Raw genomic sequence first — 20,452 nt, 5'->3', positions numbered from 1 at the left:
AATCGAAAATATCAATACTGAATCTAAGGGTGAAATAATATTTTTACATATAAATCTCATTATACCTCAAAATATTTTTGTTATTGATGAATGCAGTAGTCTTGAATTATGATGAATGAAAATCACACATATGCTTAAAGGCTAGTATATATTAAATAAATAAAAAAACTCTCTACAATATGGAAAAGAGAGCAAACATTTTTCCACGAAGTTTATTTGTCTCTCACACTGATTCTATTGTGGTTTGGCTGACTGGTTTTTTGTTACATTTTTTGGGTTTTTTTTAACTTTATGGGTTTTTACTTTTTATTAGCTGGTGTATGATTGTTTGTACTTAGTTATTTATTTGATTTCATAAATCATAAAGAGTCATGTTTGAGTCAAATTAAGAGATTTTATTTGATTTATTAGAGAGGGTCATTCTACCGGTAACAGTACCCAAGTAAACCTAAACCATTAATTTAATATTGTTTTGATCTTGACCATTCATATAATTTTAAAGGATACTGGTTAACGGTTAAACAGGTTATGTGTGTGTGTATAAAACCAAATCCACATTCATCGACAATTTTCTCTAGCATGTCTCATGTTTGCCTCTCTAGCTCTGTCTCGTCTTCTTCCAGCTCTGTCACACATTTGCCTCTCTAGATTTTCTCTTCCAATCCAACCACAAGAACCAGACAACTACTAAACAAAACCATACCCACAATAGAAGAACCAGATAACGACGCCATCACAAATTTCAATCCAACTCAGTGGCGCACCCACAACCTTAAATCGGCGACACTTCTTCTCTTCCAACCCAACTTAGCAGCGCCATTCTCTAGCTTCTTCTCTTCCAATTCAACTCAAATTGGCGGCACACTCACATCCAATCCAACTTAACAACGCTTCATCTCTTCCAATACAACTCGGTGAAGCTTCTTCTCTGAAAGCTCAAATAGTGTAAAACACTAATACTTGTTTAGACCCCCAATTTTAAAAATACGGCTTAATTGCTTTTACTCTAACTTATGTAAGTGCGAAACAAGTATAAAAGATGGGCAATAACCAGAACTACTCTCTAAGCCATAACCACAAGAAAGCAATTAACAAATGTAAAACTTAAAGAGTAAGGGAAGAGAGATGCAAACATAAGATAACATCAAGACGTGTTATCGAAGAGGAAATCGAAGAACTCGGTAAAAAACCTCTCCGCGACTCTCCAAGTCGAATAAGTTGGAGTACATGAATATCAAAAAGACCCTCCAAACCTAATCTACTCAATGTACTTAAGCCCTCCAAACTTCAGCTACCAACAGACTCTTCAGAGTCTTGTCTTCATTAGTTATTCGGATCTCGCAATACAGCCAATTGCATTTGCCAAGCCTCATCGGCTTCTTTTGGCAAATCTCAAATGCTTCCCAAGCTTCAAAACACTCTCTTCACTCTGAATATGTGTGAGTTGTGTTTGGGTACAAATTTCCTCTTAAGGTATAACAATGGGAGAGGGAAGGAGAATAGACTACAATGATTTCTCACTAAAGGATGAAAAGCTCTCTCTCTCTAAAAGGTGAGTGTGTTGTAGAAACATCTCTAGGGATTTTCTTTGAATAACCTCCTCACAATTTTGTGGGTAATAAGAGTATATATAGTATGGGTGAAGGGTATAACAGTCACACTTAAAATCTCAACTGACAATGCATTTCGCGGGTCTGACTCTTCAGCTTCCGACATGTGCTCCTCATGTGACCTTCGCAGGTTGCACCACTCGCGAGCCAAGTCGCAAGATCAATTTCTTGAGCAAACTTTATCAACTTAATACTAAACCTATTACAAATAAATCTCATAAAATACAAGGAAATAAATTAATGAAATTACAACATTTTTTGTCGTGGAATAAAGCCAACATAAATGTTATGTGAAAAACCATAACTTAACAATCTCCCCCTTTGGCTATTCCGTGACAAAAACACTCTATAACAGACTCTAGACTTAAACATGAGTTTGGGAACAATAACAAAACTCACTCACACCTAAATCTAAAACCTGTGATGAACTTGGAACAAAATACATGTTTCCTGAAACACTTGCACAAAACACATTAAACCCTCAAGGTAAAGCAAGTAATAAAAGGACAAGTATAGAGTAACAAGTAAATAACGATCAAGTAAATAAGATGTAAAACATATGAGCAACTTGATCAAACACCAAACAGTCATATGGAAATGACTACAATGATCACATAGCAAAGCAAATGATCATCCGAACATCCAATCAAATAAGCACAATAGCATAAGGATGTATGCATATCCAACATATAAAGACGACGCGATGAGAACAACAAAGTATAGATACTAAATATAACACAAAGCACCATAAAGAAAAATAAGAAAACAAACATAATGTAAATCAAAACAAAACAGGGTTTTCTCATTTAAAGATGTCTTCTCGCTCTTGGTATATGCATCTCCCTATGGAATTTCTCCCCTTACGAATATGCATGAGTCCAATAGACTCTCTAGTATACTCTTCCCCTTTTTGACACGAATAGACAAATGGGCCAAGATGAATGAGGGAAAGATATGAGGATATGAACAAGGATAATGATGCATGAGGGGTACAAGATGAATGTGAACATGAAGCTCAAACAAAGAACAAAACACGAAAAAAAATGCTATAAAGTATAAAGTAAACATGACATGCTAAGCATAAGAAAACAAGATATAGACCAAGGCATGACTAGGGTAGCAAAGGTGTGTGCATGAGGTGACTGTGCAAGCATGAACGAGGCATGAGAAATGCACATGTGGGGTAAGGTGTGTAAAATACACAACCAATAAACCAAACATGTTTCTAATGAGGAAACATGAAAAACCCCAAAATTTGGTACTCACCAGAGCCCAAACAAGTGAGAAAATGCTTAAGAGGCAATTCATCAAATACCTAGCGTACACACTAACACCCTATATATAATGAAATGCATGAACATGGTGAAATCTACCCTTAATACATCTTCTAATTGCCACAAGGGGCCAACATCCAAAGCAAATCATCAAAAGAAACAAATCCCATACAAAAAATAAGTTTTCCAAATCCATTTGAGAAAATCCCAATTATGAACATAAAACCCCCCAGAAACATAATCTAAGGATCAAAACCTATGAAAAGAATTAAAGATTACCTTAGAGATGTTAATGGAATAAAAGACAATTGGATTTATTTGAGTTTTGATGTAAAAACATTGAAGTAAAGGTTTTGGAGAAAATGGGAGAAGTTTAAAACAAATGTCCCATGAATTGCCCTTTAAAAAGTTAATTCTGGGCATTTCACGTGTCGCTGACTCGCAAACTAGTTGCGAAAAATTTGGCAAGTTAGTGACTTGCGAAATGAGTCACGAAATTTTTGCGGGTCAAGTTTCAAGTCACGAAACTCTTTGTCCAAAGTTGGAAAACTTGAGAATTGAACCATTTAAACTTGCGACTGGGCTGGGACTTATACCACTCATGAAATGAGTTGCGAAAACACTCAGTAGACATTTTTTTCACACAAAATCAACTTGAAAAACTTTGAAAAACATGGGTGACACAAATCACTTCCAAAAGAAAATAAAATGAACAAATATATTTTTGATTTGATCATTATAAGCTTAAGCACACACATATCACATTTAAAAATGTACAACCACACAAATGAAATAGATATTCATTGAACATTATAGTTGTGTGTTGTGTGTGAGTATTAAGTATGAATTAGTTCATAGTCTAGTATGAAGCTTCAATGATCAATTCAATCAAGTCATACACAAATAGCACGAAATCAAGTGACCTATCTCACTAGTAGAAATGAACATATATGACTCCTCACCAAAGTGTTTACATTGATTGAAAGCTTTTCATTTGACTTCCATTTTTCATACTTTATGATCAATACAACTCAATTTTTTGAGCAACGATGCCATGAAATTTTTGACATTTCTTTGAAGAATAAGCATTTGGCTTTGACATCATACATTTTGAATACATTTTGCTCCACCTTTTCCTAGTCAAACTAGTTTTTTCAGCTCTTTCTCTTTTTAGAGATTGACGTTTGAAAAGCTTTCTAACATAAAAATAAATGCAAGGATATATATAGGATCAAGTCTACGTATGTATCAAGATCAATCAAGACTATTGGCTAGACATTCATGACAAGCTTAAAGACCTGTTTACAACAATTAAAAATAGATTTCTACATTTCACTCACATTCAATATGTGCATACATAACAAGCTAAGCTCATAAATACACTACGCCATTAGTACAAAGGTACTAAAACAAACTCACACGAGATATGTGCTCAAGCAAACATGATCAAACTTTTTGGATTTTTCACTTTTTATGCGTTTTTGGATTTTTACACAAACAAAAACAGATGCATGAAAGTAAAATAAAAAACAAAAACAATGCGTGATGCACAAATGCATGACAATGAAGCAGCTAATGCATGAAGAGTCTTACAAGGATCGAAAGAATTAGATCAAGGATCGAAAGAATAAGATCAAGGACCAAAAGAGCAAAAGCCCAATCATGAGAACCCTTCCTCACCCAAACGGAATGATTGTTTGAAATGAGTGTCTCATGAAAAGTGAGACAAGAGTTAGAAGAATGAGAATCGGAGATGCACATAGACTATGAGTTAAGAGCATTAAAAAATTTCTTCAACAACATTCTATTTTCACTCAAATCCGGTTTTTTTTTCTTAGTACAACTTCCAAGAAGCTCAAGTTTCTCTTTTCTTTTGATTCTTTTAAGAGCTTGAAACTTAGAGTAATTAGGTCTTAGATAACCAAAAGAACCACAATGGTGACAAACAATGTGTTTAGGTCCACTAGGCTTTTTAGGGAGAGATCTAGTAATATGGTTTTGTTCTATCTTCAACATGGAACATTGAGATCTAATATGACCAATCACATCGCAATTGTGGCAAGTAGGAACGAACTTAGATCCACACAAATCCCTAGGATAAGACCTAAACAAAGGCTTTGGCTTAAGAGTCTTTCTCTCCTCCTTTTGGTTTCTTTTGCGTGGAGGAATGTACACCGATTTGTCTTTAGAGGTAGAACTCACATTAGGCACAAAATCAGGTTTCACCATATGATTGCAACAAATAACATCTTCCTTTTTAGCAATAGGTTTAGCAATCAAACACTTAGCATGCATCTTAAGAGATTCATTTTCACATTTAAGATTATTAACAAGTTTGTTAGACAAAACAAGTTTGCATTCAAGTCCACATTCAAACATTCAAACTATTTCAACTTTTCAAATAGTGCAAAACACCAATGCTTGTTTAAACCCCACCCCCCCCCCCCCCCCAATTTTAAAAATACGACTTAATTAATTTTACTCTAATTTATGTAAGTGTGGAACAAGAGTAAAAGATGTGCAATAACCAAAACTACTCTCTAAACCATAAGCACAAGCAAGCAATTAACAAATGTAAAGGTTAAAGAGTAAAGGAAGAGATATGTAAATACAAGATAACACCGAGACGTGTTATCGAAGAGGAAACTAAATAACTCGGCGAAAAACCTCTCCGTGACCCTCCAAGTTGAAATTGATCCACTAGTGAATAAGATGGAGTACACGAATATCAAAAAGACCCTTTAAGCCTAATTTACCCAACATACTTGAGCCCTCCAAGCTCCAGCTACTAACGAACTTCTCAGAGTCTTGTCTTCACTAATTATCCAGATCCTGCAATACTGCCCGATTGCATCCTCCAAGCCTCACCAGCTTCTTTTGGCAAATCTCAAATGCTTCCCAAACTCCAAAATACTCTCTACATTCTAAATAAGTGTGAATTGTGTTTGGGTACAAATCTCCTCTCAAGGTATAACAATGGGAGAGGAAAGGAAAGGAAAAAAGACTACAATAATTTCTCACTAAAGGATAAGTAGCTCTCTCCCTAAAAGGTAGGTGTATTGTAGAAACCACTCTAGGGTTTTTCTATGAATAGCCTCCTCATAATTTTGTGAGTAATAAGGGTATATCTAGTATGAGTGAATGGTATAAAAGTCACACTTAAAATCTAAGCTGACAGTGCATTTCGCGGGTCATCTCACAATTTGGTCAAGTCACAAGATGAGTTGCGAAACTCACTGACTCTTCAACTTCCGGTATGTACTCGTCATTTGACCTTCGCAGATTACACCACTAGTGAGCCAAATTGCGAGATCAACTTCTTGAGCAAACTTCACCAATTTAATATTAAACCCATTACAAATAAATCCTAAAAATACAAGGAAATAAATTAATGAAATTACAATACTTTTTGTCATGGAATAAAGCCAACATAAATGTTAGATGAAAACTCTTCCATTCTAAATCGACGGTGTCACCCACAATCTTCATGTTCTCTCTTTACATATGATTAATGCTGATATGGGTTTATATTATTTCTCTAAACTTTGTTGGTTTATGCTATTGTTGTTTTGTTTGAGTTTTGATTTTTATATATGTAACAATTTAATCTTTACACTTTTGAGTTTGGGGATGTTCAAACTTGAAACTTGAGTGAGACATGGGAACCCTTATCCATAAGTTGGGATGAGATTAGATTTGGTTGGGAGTGTGGGGAGGACATGATACTATGAACCTATGGACTTAGGAGATTATTATTTTTTTTCAACCACCTTGGCAGTAAGAACACCAATTTCATCAATTTCTGATAATGTCTGAAAGGCCCCCCCCCCCCCCCCATATCTCTGCAAATATTTAGCTTGAATAACTTTGTACAGTAATACAATTCAAAGTAATACTCATAGTTCACCCAAAAAATAAAAAAGAAAAAAAAAAAAGGAAAGAAACAGGAAAGTAAAAAATAAAAAGTTTCTTCTACGCCCCAAAGCATTCAATAAACAGAATTTAAAAATAAAGTCAGAGGAAGTTTCTTTGGATGGCTTAGGCATGGCAATGAAGAATTAGAATTGCCACAATTATAAGAGTCATTTGGTAGTGCTTCTTTAGCACTTAAAGCACTGCAAAGGTTCAAAAGGAGTGTGAACCGATGCTTTGAGAAAAAAGATGTCCCAAGTCACTATAGAATGGACAAATTTATTCACGCAACTACTCCATGTACTTAAAATGTGCGTCTGTGGAGTTGATTTAATGAATAGGATTTTCATGCATTGAATGCCAACACAAGTCATAGAAGTTGGATCAGGAAGCTATTTGTGTAATACAGATGTTATGAAATGCAATGTAGTTTACTATGATATTTGAGTTAGATGGTAAACTCAAATTCAATGAATGCTATTGTTAACGTAAAAAAAGATTTACCTTGCGAAGCTCTGGATAGAAGATTTTCAACCGTTCTGCGTGAGTCCTCATAAACCACTTCATTAGCCAGGGACTTCCCCATAGCATCACTAGCTAGTAATCCTTTCATTTCAGCAATTTTTACATTCCATCCATTGATGAGACCAGCTTAATCAACCCCAAAAATTGGAACTGTTGTTGTTTCAATCAATCTGACCATTTCACATGCCACTGAACTGAGTTCATCTATCCCCTGCATCTCAGTATCATTCTGCTGAATGAACTTCAATGCCTTAGAATCGCTGTCCTCCATATCCTGAAATGAGTCTCTCATAATAAGCTGCAAAGAATGAATTGCATTAATTTCTGAAACCTCCCAAGGCAAGCTTCTACTTTCTACTACTTCAAGAAAAGCATTAAACAATGATCTTGGGATTATTTTTCTGTTGTTGTCTTTTTACTCTGGAGAGGATGAAGCATGAACTACGGTTAACCCATCTGCAGTTATCCTTTCAAACTTTTTTTTTATAAATATCTTAGTATAAGCCAATGAAAATATGACAACAGCATCTATAGCTATCATAGCATTATAATCAGGAAGAGTTAAGAAGTCTGTTTCTGGTGATCAATGAAAAGTTCACGATTTACACTTTTTTTTTCTGGCTAATTAGCAAAGAGTTGAGTGGATGAAGCTTGTCTCTGTATTTTTTTTTTTCCTTTTTTTACTCTATAACATGATTTATTGGTCTCTTTCCTTTATATTGGTTTCGTATTTCGGTGCCCAAATATGTAAGTATATGTATCATCAACTTGAAGCATTATGGTTTCAATTTTCTAATTTTGGATTTGATTTTATTTTTTAAGGCACGTTTGGTGAGAAATTTGTCCTGAAAGTATGTTTCACCATTGCTAATTATCTTGTCTACCCATCCTATCTTTTTGTTTTCCTCTCATATATGTGGTTTCAACATCTTGTACTGTAATCTATATAATATTAAAGGCTTCAAGTTATAAAGTACATACAATGATGAGTCTTTATAATAACTTGGGGCTCTATTCAATAGATTAAGAGCTTCTAATATGAGAGATAAGCAAATCTTAAATATAAATCAAGTTCTTATTTCTACCTATCAAGGTGGAAGTAACCAGTCGTCTACCCCAAATACTATTCCTGGCAACCAGGTTTTGCTTTAGCCATCCCTAAATACCCTTCATCTTGCCTGTATAGTTAGTTGTTCATGTAGTGGCTACATTAATCTTTCTTTTTTCTTTAATGTGCATAGTTCAAGTTCCCAGCTATCAAATTTGGTTCATTCCTTGTCATATCAGCATCCACTATATTACCATTGGCAAGCACCCTCCCTCAATCCAAAAATGGAGGTATTGTAGAAAGGATTTAGTCCCATTATGATTATTTTAAATTATATCCTAAAGTCACTTGCTTTGTTTCTATTTTTACATAGTGTTTGCAAAGTTCTCAAGAGAATACTAAATTACTAATGCTGGTTCTTTATTAGTACCTGGCCTAATTATAGGTCCAAAACAATTTTCCATGCCGAAACAATCATCAAGCTTTTGTATAAGCAACAAATCCAACCAATTGTTTTTTCTTTTAGGTTTGCATTAGTAGTTTACTCTGTCTGTATTCACATTATTTGGAAATTTTTAATCTTTTTTCCTTTGCTTTATCAATTTACAGGAGCTAATTTGGTAATAGAGAGCTTCCTTCAAACCAACTCTCAGTGCATTATAAGTTTCTATGGCCTCTGAGCAACTATTTGAGCCAATTAGCTACAACTATGATCTTTATTTGTAAAATTACCAAGTAGTTGACGAGAAATTTTTTTTTTGGAAATATTGAATGTAATTGTTAACTATTGACAACATTGCATTTTGGCAGACTTTGAAATCTAAAATTATTTTGAAATGTAGTTATAGCTTGCTCTTAGTCTGTGTGTTTTTGCTTATGCTTGGTTGCTTCATTTTGTTATTTCCTGACACGAGTTTCATTAGCTATTTTCATTAGAATGCATAATTTATTTGCTTCTCAATTTTACACTCTCTTTCCCTTCATATTTGGGATATCAAGTTTTTCAAGAACACGCTCTGAGGCCTAAATTTGTTTTAGGTTTCAATTTCAAGTTCTTCAAGAAAACACACTAAGGCCTAAATTGTTTTAGGTTTCAATTTTTTTTCTTCTTTAGAGTTCACAGTTACAACATTGTACGGTCTTAATATATAGCTTCTTTGGAATCATTTAGAGGAGCTTTCCTAACAAATAATGTTTTCTTTGGGTTACCTTTTTTTCAATGAGAAAATTTAACACCATAAAGACATTGAAAAACCTGAGATGTGTTTGATTAAAATACCCATGAGATGTCAAAAATCACCAAGTTGTTTTGAAAACCTCTAACATGACCAAAATATCTTTACAATCACTAAAAAAAATCCAAAGTATCACTCTCACATGGCCAAATTGAGTGGTTTTGATGCTATTATGGTAATTTTCAAAATATTTAGTATTTTTATCATTTTAGGTAATTTTAGCCCTACTTTGTTTATTTTCAGTGTTTTTTAATATTAATTTTGAAAGTTTAAGAATGTATTTTAGTCCTTTTATAGGTCAATGAAGGTATTTTGGTAATATTTGAGGCATTGGGGTATTTTAGTAATTTTATATATTTTTAGGACTATTTTTTAAAATCCTTAATTTTCAAGGTATTTTTGTTAATTTTCAAGTTTATAAATATTTTGGGAAAATTCATTGTTAACATTTTAATTATTACCAAGATTGTTATGAATCAACAAAAGTACAGTCATATGTGATGTTGAAATTGTCTAATGTGACTAAAAAATAATAGAACTAATGTTTTTTTTTTTTAGAAGAAAATAATAGAACTATTGAATATAACAAAAGTATGATCATATGTGCTTTGATACTACCCAATATGACGTTAGAACCATCAAATGTATGAAAAGAATAATGGTACCACAAAATGTGACAAAAGTACAATAAGATGTGATGTTGGTACTACTCAATGTGACGATGGAACTGTCAAATGTGAGGAAAAAATTAGGGTACCACCGAATGTGACAAAAGTACGGTTAGATGTGATGTTGGTATTGCCTAATGTTGGTACCATCGAATGTGACAAAATTTAGGGTCATTCGGTCATTTTTTAGATTCTAAGGGTATTTTGATAATTTTTTAGGCATTAAGGGTATTTTGGTAATTGTTGAGGGTTTTGGGGGGTATTTTGGTCATTTTCAAGTTTTATGAGGTATTTTGGTCATTTTATAGGTTTTAAGAGTATTTCAAATTTTTTTTAAGGTTTTAGGTTCATTTCATTAATTTTTAAGGTTCTATGAGTATTTCGGTCATTTTCTAGGTTTAAGATGCATTACTGTCTTTTTTAAGGTTCTAAGGATAATGCTGTCACTTTTTAAGTTACAAGGTCATTTCAGTCATTTTTAGGTTTCATGGTCATTTAGGTCATTTTTCTAGTATCTAAGGGTATTTAGATTATTTCTTAGGTTTAGAGGGTATTTCAGTCAATTTTTTAGATTTTAGGGTCATTTCGGTAATTTTTTACCAATAATTTTTAAGAGTTCCAGGGTTATTTAGGTAATTTTTAATTGTTAGGATGCGTTTTGGTAATTTTAGTATATTTAATGGTATTCCGGGAGTTTTAGAGATTTTAGGAGTACTATTTTTGTTAATATTCGTCGATTATTAGGTAATTTAGTGGGATTGGGTTGGGTTGGGTTGGCTACGCCCATATGTAATGTCGGTATGGCTTAATGTGACGATTGAACTATCAAATGTGATTAAAAAAAAAGAACCATTGAATGTGACAAAAGTACGGTCAGATGTGATATTGGACTGCCCAATGTGACAATAGAACTGTTAAATGTGAGAAAAAGAAATAGGGTACCATCGAGTGTGACAAAAGTACGGTCAGAAGTAATGTTAGTATTGCCCAATGTAATACTGGAACTGTCAAATGTGAAAAAAAAAAAATGGGTACCATTGAATATGATAAAAGTACAGTTAAATGTGATATTGGTTATTTGCCTGATGTGAAAATGAAATTATCAAATGTGAGGAAAAAAAAAAAAAAAAGGAAATCATCAAATATGACAAAAGAACAACCACGTGTGATGTTGGAATTACACAATGTAAGGATGAAACTGTTAAATGTAAGAAAAAATAAAATAAAAAACCACCAAATGTGACAAAAGTACAATCACATGTAATGTTAGTACTGCACAATGTGAGGATGAAACCGTCAAATGTAAGAAAAAAAAATAAGGGAACCACCAAATGTGACAAAAATACAGTCAAATATGATGCTAGAACTGCACAATGTGGGGATAGGCTCGCCAAATGTGAGAAAAAAATAAGGGAACCACCAAATGTGACAAAATAACTGTCACATGTGATGTTGAAACTACACAATGTGAGAATAGAACCATCAAATATGCGAAAAAATAAGGGAACCACCAAACGTGACAAAGTACTGTCAAATGTGATGTTGGAACTGCACAATGTGAGAAAGGAACCATCAAATGTGAGAAAAAAATAAGAGAACCACCAAATGTGACAAAAGAACTGTCACATGTGATGTTGAAATTATACAATGTGAGGATGAAACCATCAAATGTGAGAAACAAATAAAGGAACCACCAAACGTGACAAAGGACTATCAAATGTGATGTTGGAACTACACAATGTGAGAATAAACCGTCAAATGTGAGAAAAAATAAAAGAACCACCAAATGTGACAAAAGAACTGTTACATGTGATGTTGGAACTGCACAATGTGAAGATAGAACCATCAAATATGTTGTTTTGGTAACTTGGTATAGCAGGTTGTCTACTAGTGAATACCATACCCTAAAAAAAAGCGGGCCGAGTGGGGGGGGGGGGATCGGTAGAATTACCCTATTAGAGCATTGTTAACAATGAGGTTGCTGAGTGAGATTAGGAGGAGAAAGGCATTGTTCTTTTATGTTTTTTTTTTTTTTTTTTGGAAGAGAAAGGCATAAAAGGAAAGCAAAAATACATATTTACCTTTGTTTTAAAGCGAATGTGATTAACGAAGATGAACAAAGTATTAAGTTTTGAACCACGGGTAGATAAAGTGAAAACGAACCTAACCACAAGTCAGTTTACTATAATTTTCCCTTATATTATTCAATAATACGTGATTAAGATTTGAAACAAGCATTTAAGAGCATGATGAAATCCTACTCTAGGCATGCAAAGATTAATTGAAAAGATTGAAATTGAAAGACATGGTAAATGTGTGCAATGTATGATGAACCCTAACTCTAGAGAGAGAGATATAAAGAGAGAAATTTCAAGTTTTTCTCTAAAATTTGGGGGTGCCTTGAACTGATACTAGAGCTGTTACTAGAGGGGTCTACAACCTTACTCAATAAAATAAGTATTACTACATATTTTGAAAATCTAATCGTTGAATTGCATGTTCTTTATACTTTTAATAAATATGTCAAATTTGTATAAATCGGATATTGTTTACTATGTGATCTATTTTATATATAATTTTAAACTGCAAAAAATTACAATTTAAACAATCTATTGATAGCATAACTAGTAATCTTTAATTTTTTTTTAAATTTTGTAAGCATGGAGGATATAAAAAGAAGATATAATACAATGGTGGATTTGTTAAAATTTACCTCTAATAAAAAAATATTGAGTAAGGTTGTAGTCTAAAATTACAACTAATTTTGTAGCTAAACTTTGTCCCTTTAAGAATGTGGGACTAAGGAAAATTTGAGTTTTTTGAGGAAAAAATATTGGGTGCAATGTCAAATTTAGTAGGGAGCAAGACGCCAACAATTATCACTCCTCTACGAAAGAAATAAAAACAAAATATTATTTAAATGAAACCTCAAAGTCTACTCTACTACGTCTAACTGAAGGCATGGTTGATAGCTGTGTCTCTATTTCTATTTCTGTTCGTCTTCTAGCCATTTGAAACTCAGAGGCTAGAGGGAGATTTTTATAGGTGCCCAAAAAAAAAATCTGTCTAAAAAATTGGAGTTGTCGCAAGTTTTAAGAGCATTTGCAGCAGTGGAGCTAAATAGCTATATAGCTATTTTAGCTCCACTCAATTGAGAAGGAAAGAAGTGAAGAAAAACTTAAGATTGAGAAGGAAAGAGTCATGATTGAGAAGAAAAAATTTGAGATGCAATATATGTGAGAGGAGGAGAGAATCATGATGAAAGATATAAGCGGCTTGACCGGAACACAAAAAGCCTTTTATGAACAACTCCAAGAGGAAATCATGGCAAAACGAAGTTCACGTAATTAATGGGTTTGATTGTATTTTGGATATAGCTTAGGCCTTTATGTATTTTGTAGTGGCTTATGTAAGCCTTTAAGTATTTTGGTTGTAGGCCTTTAAGTATTTTGGTAGTAAACTTTTAAATTTATGGTATTTTGGTAGTATTTTGTAGTGCCTTAAAATTTATAATATTTTGATAGTAAACCTTTAAATTTATTGTTCATCTTGTTTGTGTTGTTTTGCTTTGATAGAAATGAGAGCAAGTTGATCTTGTTTGTGTTGTTTTGCTTTGATAGAAATGAGAGCCCCAAAAAACCCTTCTACAGCAATGGAGGGAAAGCTAAAAATTTTAGCTAAAGTGCTACAGTGCTCATGTATCAATACATGAGCACTGTAGCTGAGAGCTAAAAAAAAAAAAAAAAGATTTTTTTATTCAGCTTTGGGATTAAAATAATAAATGCCTGATTCTTTTATTCACGCTCCTCTCTCTCTTTCTCTCTCACAGTCACTCTAATCTAATCGGAAGCTCTCAACTCTCTTAAGTTCACTCTCTCAAGCTCACTGCCGCCAATGCCATCTTCAACGTCAGCTGAGACCCACGCCGATCAACCCTCTCGGCCTCAGCCCACGCCGTCCAAGCTCTCAACTCTCTCAAAACTCTCTCAAGCTCACCGCCGCCGGCCCTTGCCGTCTTCAACGTCATCGTTCCACCAACTAAGACCCACCGCCGATCAATTGAGACCCACGCCGACCCACATCGATCAACCCTCTCGGCCTCAGACCCACCCCGTCCAAGCACTCAACTCTCTCAAAACTCTCTCAAGCTCACCGTCGTCGGCCCTTGTCATCTTCAACATCGCCGACCCACCAGCTGAGACCCACCGCCGATCAACCCTCTCAGCCTCAGACCCATGCCGTCTCGAGCTCTCAAACTCTCTCAGCGTCACCGACCCACTCTCACCTCTGTTTTACCGCCGTCCCAAGCCGCCGATCAGGTCAGACCCACCGCTGATCAGCTCAGACCCACCTCTCTGTTTCACTTCAGGTTAGTTGTCTATGTATTTGTATTGACAGAATGTATTTGTATTGGACAGAATGTATTGGGAATTTTCTGTGTGTAGGGAACTTTACATTTCTTTTTGGCTTTTGATTTAGACCATCCATGAATGGACTGAATGTATTTGTGATGGAATGTATTGGGATTTTTTTGTTTGCAGGAATTTGTTGTGTGGTTTTCTTTATCAGTGGGAATAAGCTACTATCAAATTAAGCATTTATGTTCTATTGTTATAATTCTAAGTATTTTAAGTTTTGATATAAATATTAGATTGGGAATTTTCTGTGTGTAGGGAACTTTACATTTTTTTTTTTTGGCTTTTGATTCAGAGCATCCATGAATGGACAAAATATATTTGTATTGGAATGTAGTGGGATTTTTCTGTTTGCAGGAATTTGTGGTGTGGTTTTCTTTATCAGTGGGATTAAGCTACTGTCAAATTAAGTATTTATGCATAATCATGTTCTATTGTTATGATTCTAAGTATTTTAAGTTTTGATATAAATATTCGATTGGGAATTTTCTGTGTGTAGGGAACTTTACAATTTTTTTTTTTGGTCTAATTTTATGGAGTCACGTAAAGACATGGAGTCATGTAGGGACCTACCATATTACACGGGTATCATGAATGGGGATATAGAAATTGACTCACAAATTTTAGGAACATCTCAAAATACTCCTGTGTCAGTTTCTGATTCTCCACCTAAAATTGAGAATGCCTCTTCTACAAAAGGAAAACGGGGCGCTAACTTTAGTGTAGAGGAAGATCAACTCCTAGTGTCAGCATGGCTTAATACTAGTGTTGATCCCGTAAACAGTAATGAACAAACACAAGCTACATTTTGTCAAAAAGTTTGGGAATACTTCATGCAGTACAATAAATCTGATAGCACATGTACTATTACCTCTTTGTTAAGTCGTTGGGGATTGATTAGTGAAAGGACAAATAAGTTTGCAGGGTGCATGACTAAAGTTAACCGAACAAGATTAGGTATAAATTATATTGCATTAGTGTTAACATACCCATTTATCAATAGTTTGAAGATTCTAATCATGTTATATATATATATATATATATTTTAGATTACCAATGCGAAGGCTTTGTTTTTGGAGATACACAAAAAACCCTTTCTTCTTGAGCATTGTTGGCTCATGTTAAAGGACCAACCAAAGTTTGCCAATCTTAATGGAAGATCAAGAGCATCCGTGCCTCCAACTCCAGAGTCAACATTTATTGGCGAAGGGGGCGAAGGGGATTGTGGATCCGGACTTGGTGACGATTGCAATTTTGAGAGGCCAATTGGTAAGAAGGCCGAAAAGGCCAACCGATGTTGTTTTGCTGAGTTGTTGTTGTTGTTGCTGATGCTTTAATAGAAATGAGAGCAAGTAAAATTTAAAGTATTTTATAGTATTTTGGTAGTAAACTTTAAATTTATTGTTCATCTTGTTTGTGTTGTGACTTATGTCACTTGACTTTAATCTTGCATCTATAGTAATAATTGTTGTGGCTTATGTCTTGAAGGTTGCATCCATAAATCGCTCTTTGTTTCACAAGTTGCTTCTTGATGACTCAGATGAGGATGAGATAATCGAAGAATTTGTTATGGAAACATCACAACCTAAACGTCGTCGCTCTATTTGACGTAATCATTTGGTAGGCCATGAGAGGCTTTTTCTTGATTACTTTGCTCCCACGCCAATATATCCACCCGCTTTATTTCGTAACAGATTTCGGATGAAGCGTTCTCTTTTTCTCCGTATTCAATCTAAGGTAGAAGCTCATGACTCTTACTTTGTCCAAAGAAGAAATAGTGTCAACAAACTTGGTTTATCTTCATTACAAAGATACCTGCTGCACTTAGAATGCTTGCGTATGGAGTATCGGGGGATTTGGTAGATGAATATGTGCGGATTGGAGAAACTACTGCATTAGAAAGTTTGAAAAAATTTGTTACTGCGGTAATTGATGTTTTCTCTAAGGAATACTTGAGAAAGCCAAACAATGAAGACATTGCTAGACTGTTCGCTCATGGCGAACGCCGAGGTTTTCCAGGTATGTTAGGTTTAATTGATTGCATGCATTGGAAGTGGAAAAATTGTCCATCTGCATGGAAAGGTCAATATTGTGGTCATATTCGTGAGCCTACTATTATTTTGGAGGCAGTAGCATCATATGATCTTTGGATATGGCATGCATTTTTTGGGTTACCTGGGTCAAATAATGATATTAATGTGTTAGAGCGGTCTCATGTATTTAATGAACTTGCTGAAGGACGTGGTCCTACAGTACATTACTCAATCAATGGTCATGACTACACAATGGGATATTAACTTGCTAATGCCATATATCCAAAGTGGGCAACATTTGTGAAAACAATCTCATCTCCACAAGGACCTAAGCGAAAATTATTTGCAGCAACCCAAGAGGCGTATAGGAAGGATGTTGAGCGTGCATTTGGAGTGCTTCAAGCACGTTTCGCAATTGTTCGTGGACCTGCACGCTTTTTCCATCTTGAAACACTCCAAAAGATCATGAAAGCATGCATAATTCTCCATAACATGATTGTTGAAGATGAGTGGGATGATAATGAAGTGGTAAACTTGGATTATGAACAAATTGATGGAGTGGATGATCCTCTTATGCAAGTGTTACATGAACAAAATGATGGATTTCTGTCATACATTGAGAGATATGGATGCATTAGAGACCGAGACATTCATTTTCAACTCCAAAAGGACCTTGTTGAACATTTATGGCAATTGCAAGGCGAGTCGTAGGAACTTGTGTGAGTTTTATTGTAATTTAGTTTGAGTTATGTATGTGAGTAATCTATGGACTATATTGTTCCAGCTATAATATGTGTTTTATTTTATATGTTTTATTATAAAGTTCCTCTATTTCATAATTTAGTTTGAGTTTCGAATATATATAATTTGGAGTTAAAATAAAATATTATTGTTACGCTATCATGATGATTGAGAAATTGTTTTAGTAAAAAAAAAAAATGTATAAGTATAATTTGGGCGGTGGTGGAAGAGTCAATGGCGGCGGTAGCGACTGTGGTGGCGGTGGTGGAAGAGTTGGTGGCGGTGCCAGTCGCGGTGGTGGAAGAATCGGCGGCGGCGGTGGCGGTAGCGGTGGTGGTGGTGGCAGCGATAGCGGTGGCGGTAGCGATTGCGGTGGTGGTGGAAGAGTCGATGGTAGCAGTTGCGGGTAGTTGTGATGGTTGTTTATTGTAATAGATATATTATTTTATTGTAGTGGATATATTATTTTATTGTGATGTTTATATTATTTTATTGTGTTGAAAGCTAAAATAGATCCACTGCTGCAGCATGTTTTGTAAAGTGAATAGGTAAAATAGATAAAGTAACTTTTTGTAGAGCTAAAAAGTTAAATTTTTAGCTCAACTGCTGTGGATGCTCTTAGGCTAATATTCTTTGATTGGAGCGAGTTTTTTTTTTGGGGGGGGGGGGGGGGGGGGGTGTTTTATTCTTCTCTTTTTTTCTCTTATTTAAAAAAAAAAAAATCATACTTTTGTTACAATTCTTTTAATGTCCTGGCAATCAAAAAATCGATAGAAAGAGCATGTAAATGCTATGCAAAACTCACTTAACAATACATGAGTTTATGAAAATAATCTATATGTATAATAATAGGTAAAGCAGAGAAAAAATCTAATTAAATGAGCATTTGGATAAGCTCACGTTTTGCGTTTCATGCATTTTTTTTTTCAATTGAGTGCCTCTTGCATTGTTCATTGTCCATGAACAGTGCATTTAGGCATGTGAACAGTAAAAAAATTGTGAACAGTAACTTTTTAATTATTTTTTATTGTTTTTAGCAAAATAAGCAGTATCCAAACAGATCCTAAGTTTCAAATTGAAATTTAATTAGAGTTAATTTTGCGTCATGTGTCTCATCTAATTTAAATTTTAGAATTTTATGCCAAGTGAGTTAATCTATATCTATATATTACTGAAACTGAACTGTGACATTTATTGATGCTGAGTTTCTGTTGCTCCACCTCATCACCACATCATTCGTCACATAATTATTATCTATTATTTATTCCTTTTTTTTTTACAAAAAAAATATATCTATAAAAAGATTATTGACTTTACATATTCATCTTTGTCGATTTTAACATTTATATATATTTCTTTTTTATTTCCAATTTTCCTGTAATTTTTTTTACATTCACTTATTTTTTCAATATTTACACTTTCTTCAACCTTTCTTTTTCCCTTACATTTTCATCTCTCCACTACCCTCTACTTTAATATTGCTATTCATCTTTCCCTTCATCTTCCTTTATTTGTCTCTTCTTATCCCTTCTCTTTTACTATAAATTTGTCACTCTTTTTCATTCTTTGCATAGTTTTTTCTCTCTCTCTCTCTCAATGTTTTGGTGGATTTTTATTTTTTTATTGCATCTCCGCTTTAGGTTGATAAATTTTAGTATTTTTAAGAACTCTATTTTAGGTTGATACGATTTAGTTTTGTGTTTTAAGTTACTATTATTATTATTATTTTGCTCTTTGATTGTTAAATCTTATCCGATTACATTATAAAAAATAAAATATAGTAGATAAAAATAAAATAGTATTCATTACATACCATAATTTGGATAATTTAGTGTTTATTGTTATATCTTTTAATTTTTCTTATTTTTTTTCTTCTCTTCTATTTTACTCAATATTGAAATTTAACCACATCCTCCTTATCATTAAATTATTTATATTTTCTCTCTCATTTTGTTTTAAAAAATAAAAAATGTAATTTTTATTGTGCTCATCAAATTGTACTCATTTTTGTAATATTTACATTTTCTCCAACTTTTCTCCTTCTCTTTATCTTTTCATCTCCCCAAATATTCTACCTTGATATTACTCTTCCTCTTTCCTTTTATCTTCCTTTATTCTGTTTCTTTTTATTATCATCCTCTTAGTATAAATTTATCATTCACTCTTTCATTCTTTACATAATTTTCTCTCACAAAAAAGTGGTTATTTCCCACTCTTTCTTCCTCAATTTTTTGGTGAATTTTTATTTTTATTTTTCTTGCATCTCTATTTTAACTTAATAAAGTTTTGTATTCTTTAAAACTCTATTTTGGTTGATGGGATTTAATTTTTTGTTTTCAGTTTATTTATTTATTTTTCTTATGACTTTGATTGTTAAATATTATCATATTGCATCATAAATAATTAAAAAGAGTATATAAGAATGAACTATTAGTATATTACATAGAATTATTTGGATGAGTTAGTGTTTATTGTTATGTATTTTTTTTTCTCATATCATTTTATTTAACATTTAAATTCAACCACATCCCCCATAAAGAAAAAAAAAACCTTTGACATACCGCTAACATAATTACATCTTTAACTATTTAAGCCATCCATGATATCTATTTCTTATTAATAACCATAAAATTTGATAGGCCAAAAACGTATTGACCCCTTGTGATGGATTAGTTGATTAATTAGCCAAGTTTAATCAATTAATCAATCTAACATGCAAACGCGTAGTAACACAAACAAATCACCAATAAACTAAATGCAGCAGAAAATAAATTTGACACAGTGATTTGTTTACGAATGGGGAAAACTCCAAGACAAAAACTCCACCGGGTGATTTTAAAATCACCACTCCTAAGAATCTACTATTATCAAAATAAGAGGTTACAAGTAAAGAAATCTCAGTATCTTATACCAACCTACAGTTGAACCTTTACCCCAATACCCAATTGGACTTGTTTTGTAATGACAATCTCTCATTTTGATGCACAGCTC

The 20,452-nt window shown here is 33.6% G+C and overlaps 1 long non-coding RNA gene and 1 pseudogene across 1 annotated transcript in view; both read left to right on the top strand.

The window, feature by feature from the left end:
- The first annotated feature begins 11,333 nt into the window (after positions 1 to 11,333).
- The window catches only part of LOC142618051 (uncharacterized), a 43,882-nt gene continuing 34,763 nt past the window's right edge, over positions 11,334 to 20,452 (top strand). The window contains exon 1 of the long non-coding RNA XR_012841142.1: positions 11,334 to 11,345. This is a non-coding gene — a long non-coding RNA (uncharacterized LOC142618051). The remainder of the gene's footprint in view (positions 11,346 to 20,452) is intronic.
- Positions 15,239 to 17,431, top strand: LOC142615287 (uncharacterized; annotated as a pseudogene).

The sequence above is a fragment of the Castanea sativa genome, chromosome 11, assembly GCF_040712315.1.
Source record: "Castanea sativa cultivar Marrone di Chiusa Pesio chromosome 11, ASM4071231v1".
Classification (NCBI taxonomy): Eukaryota; Viridiplantae; Streptophyta; class Magnoliopsida; order Fagales; family Fagaceae; genus Castanea; species Castanea sativa.
This window is presented reverse-complemented; position numbering and strand designations above follow the sequence as displayed.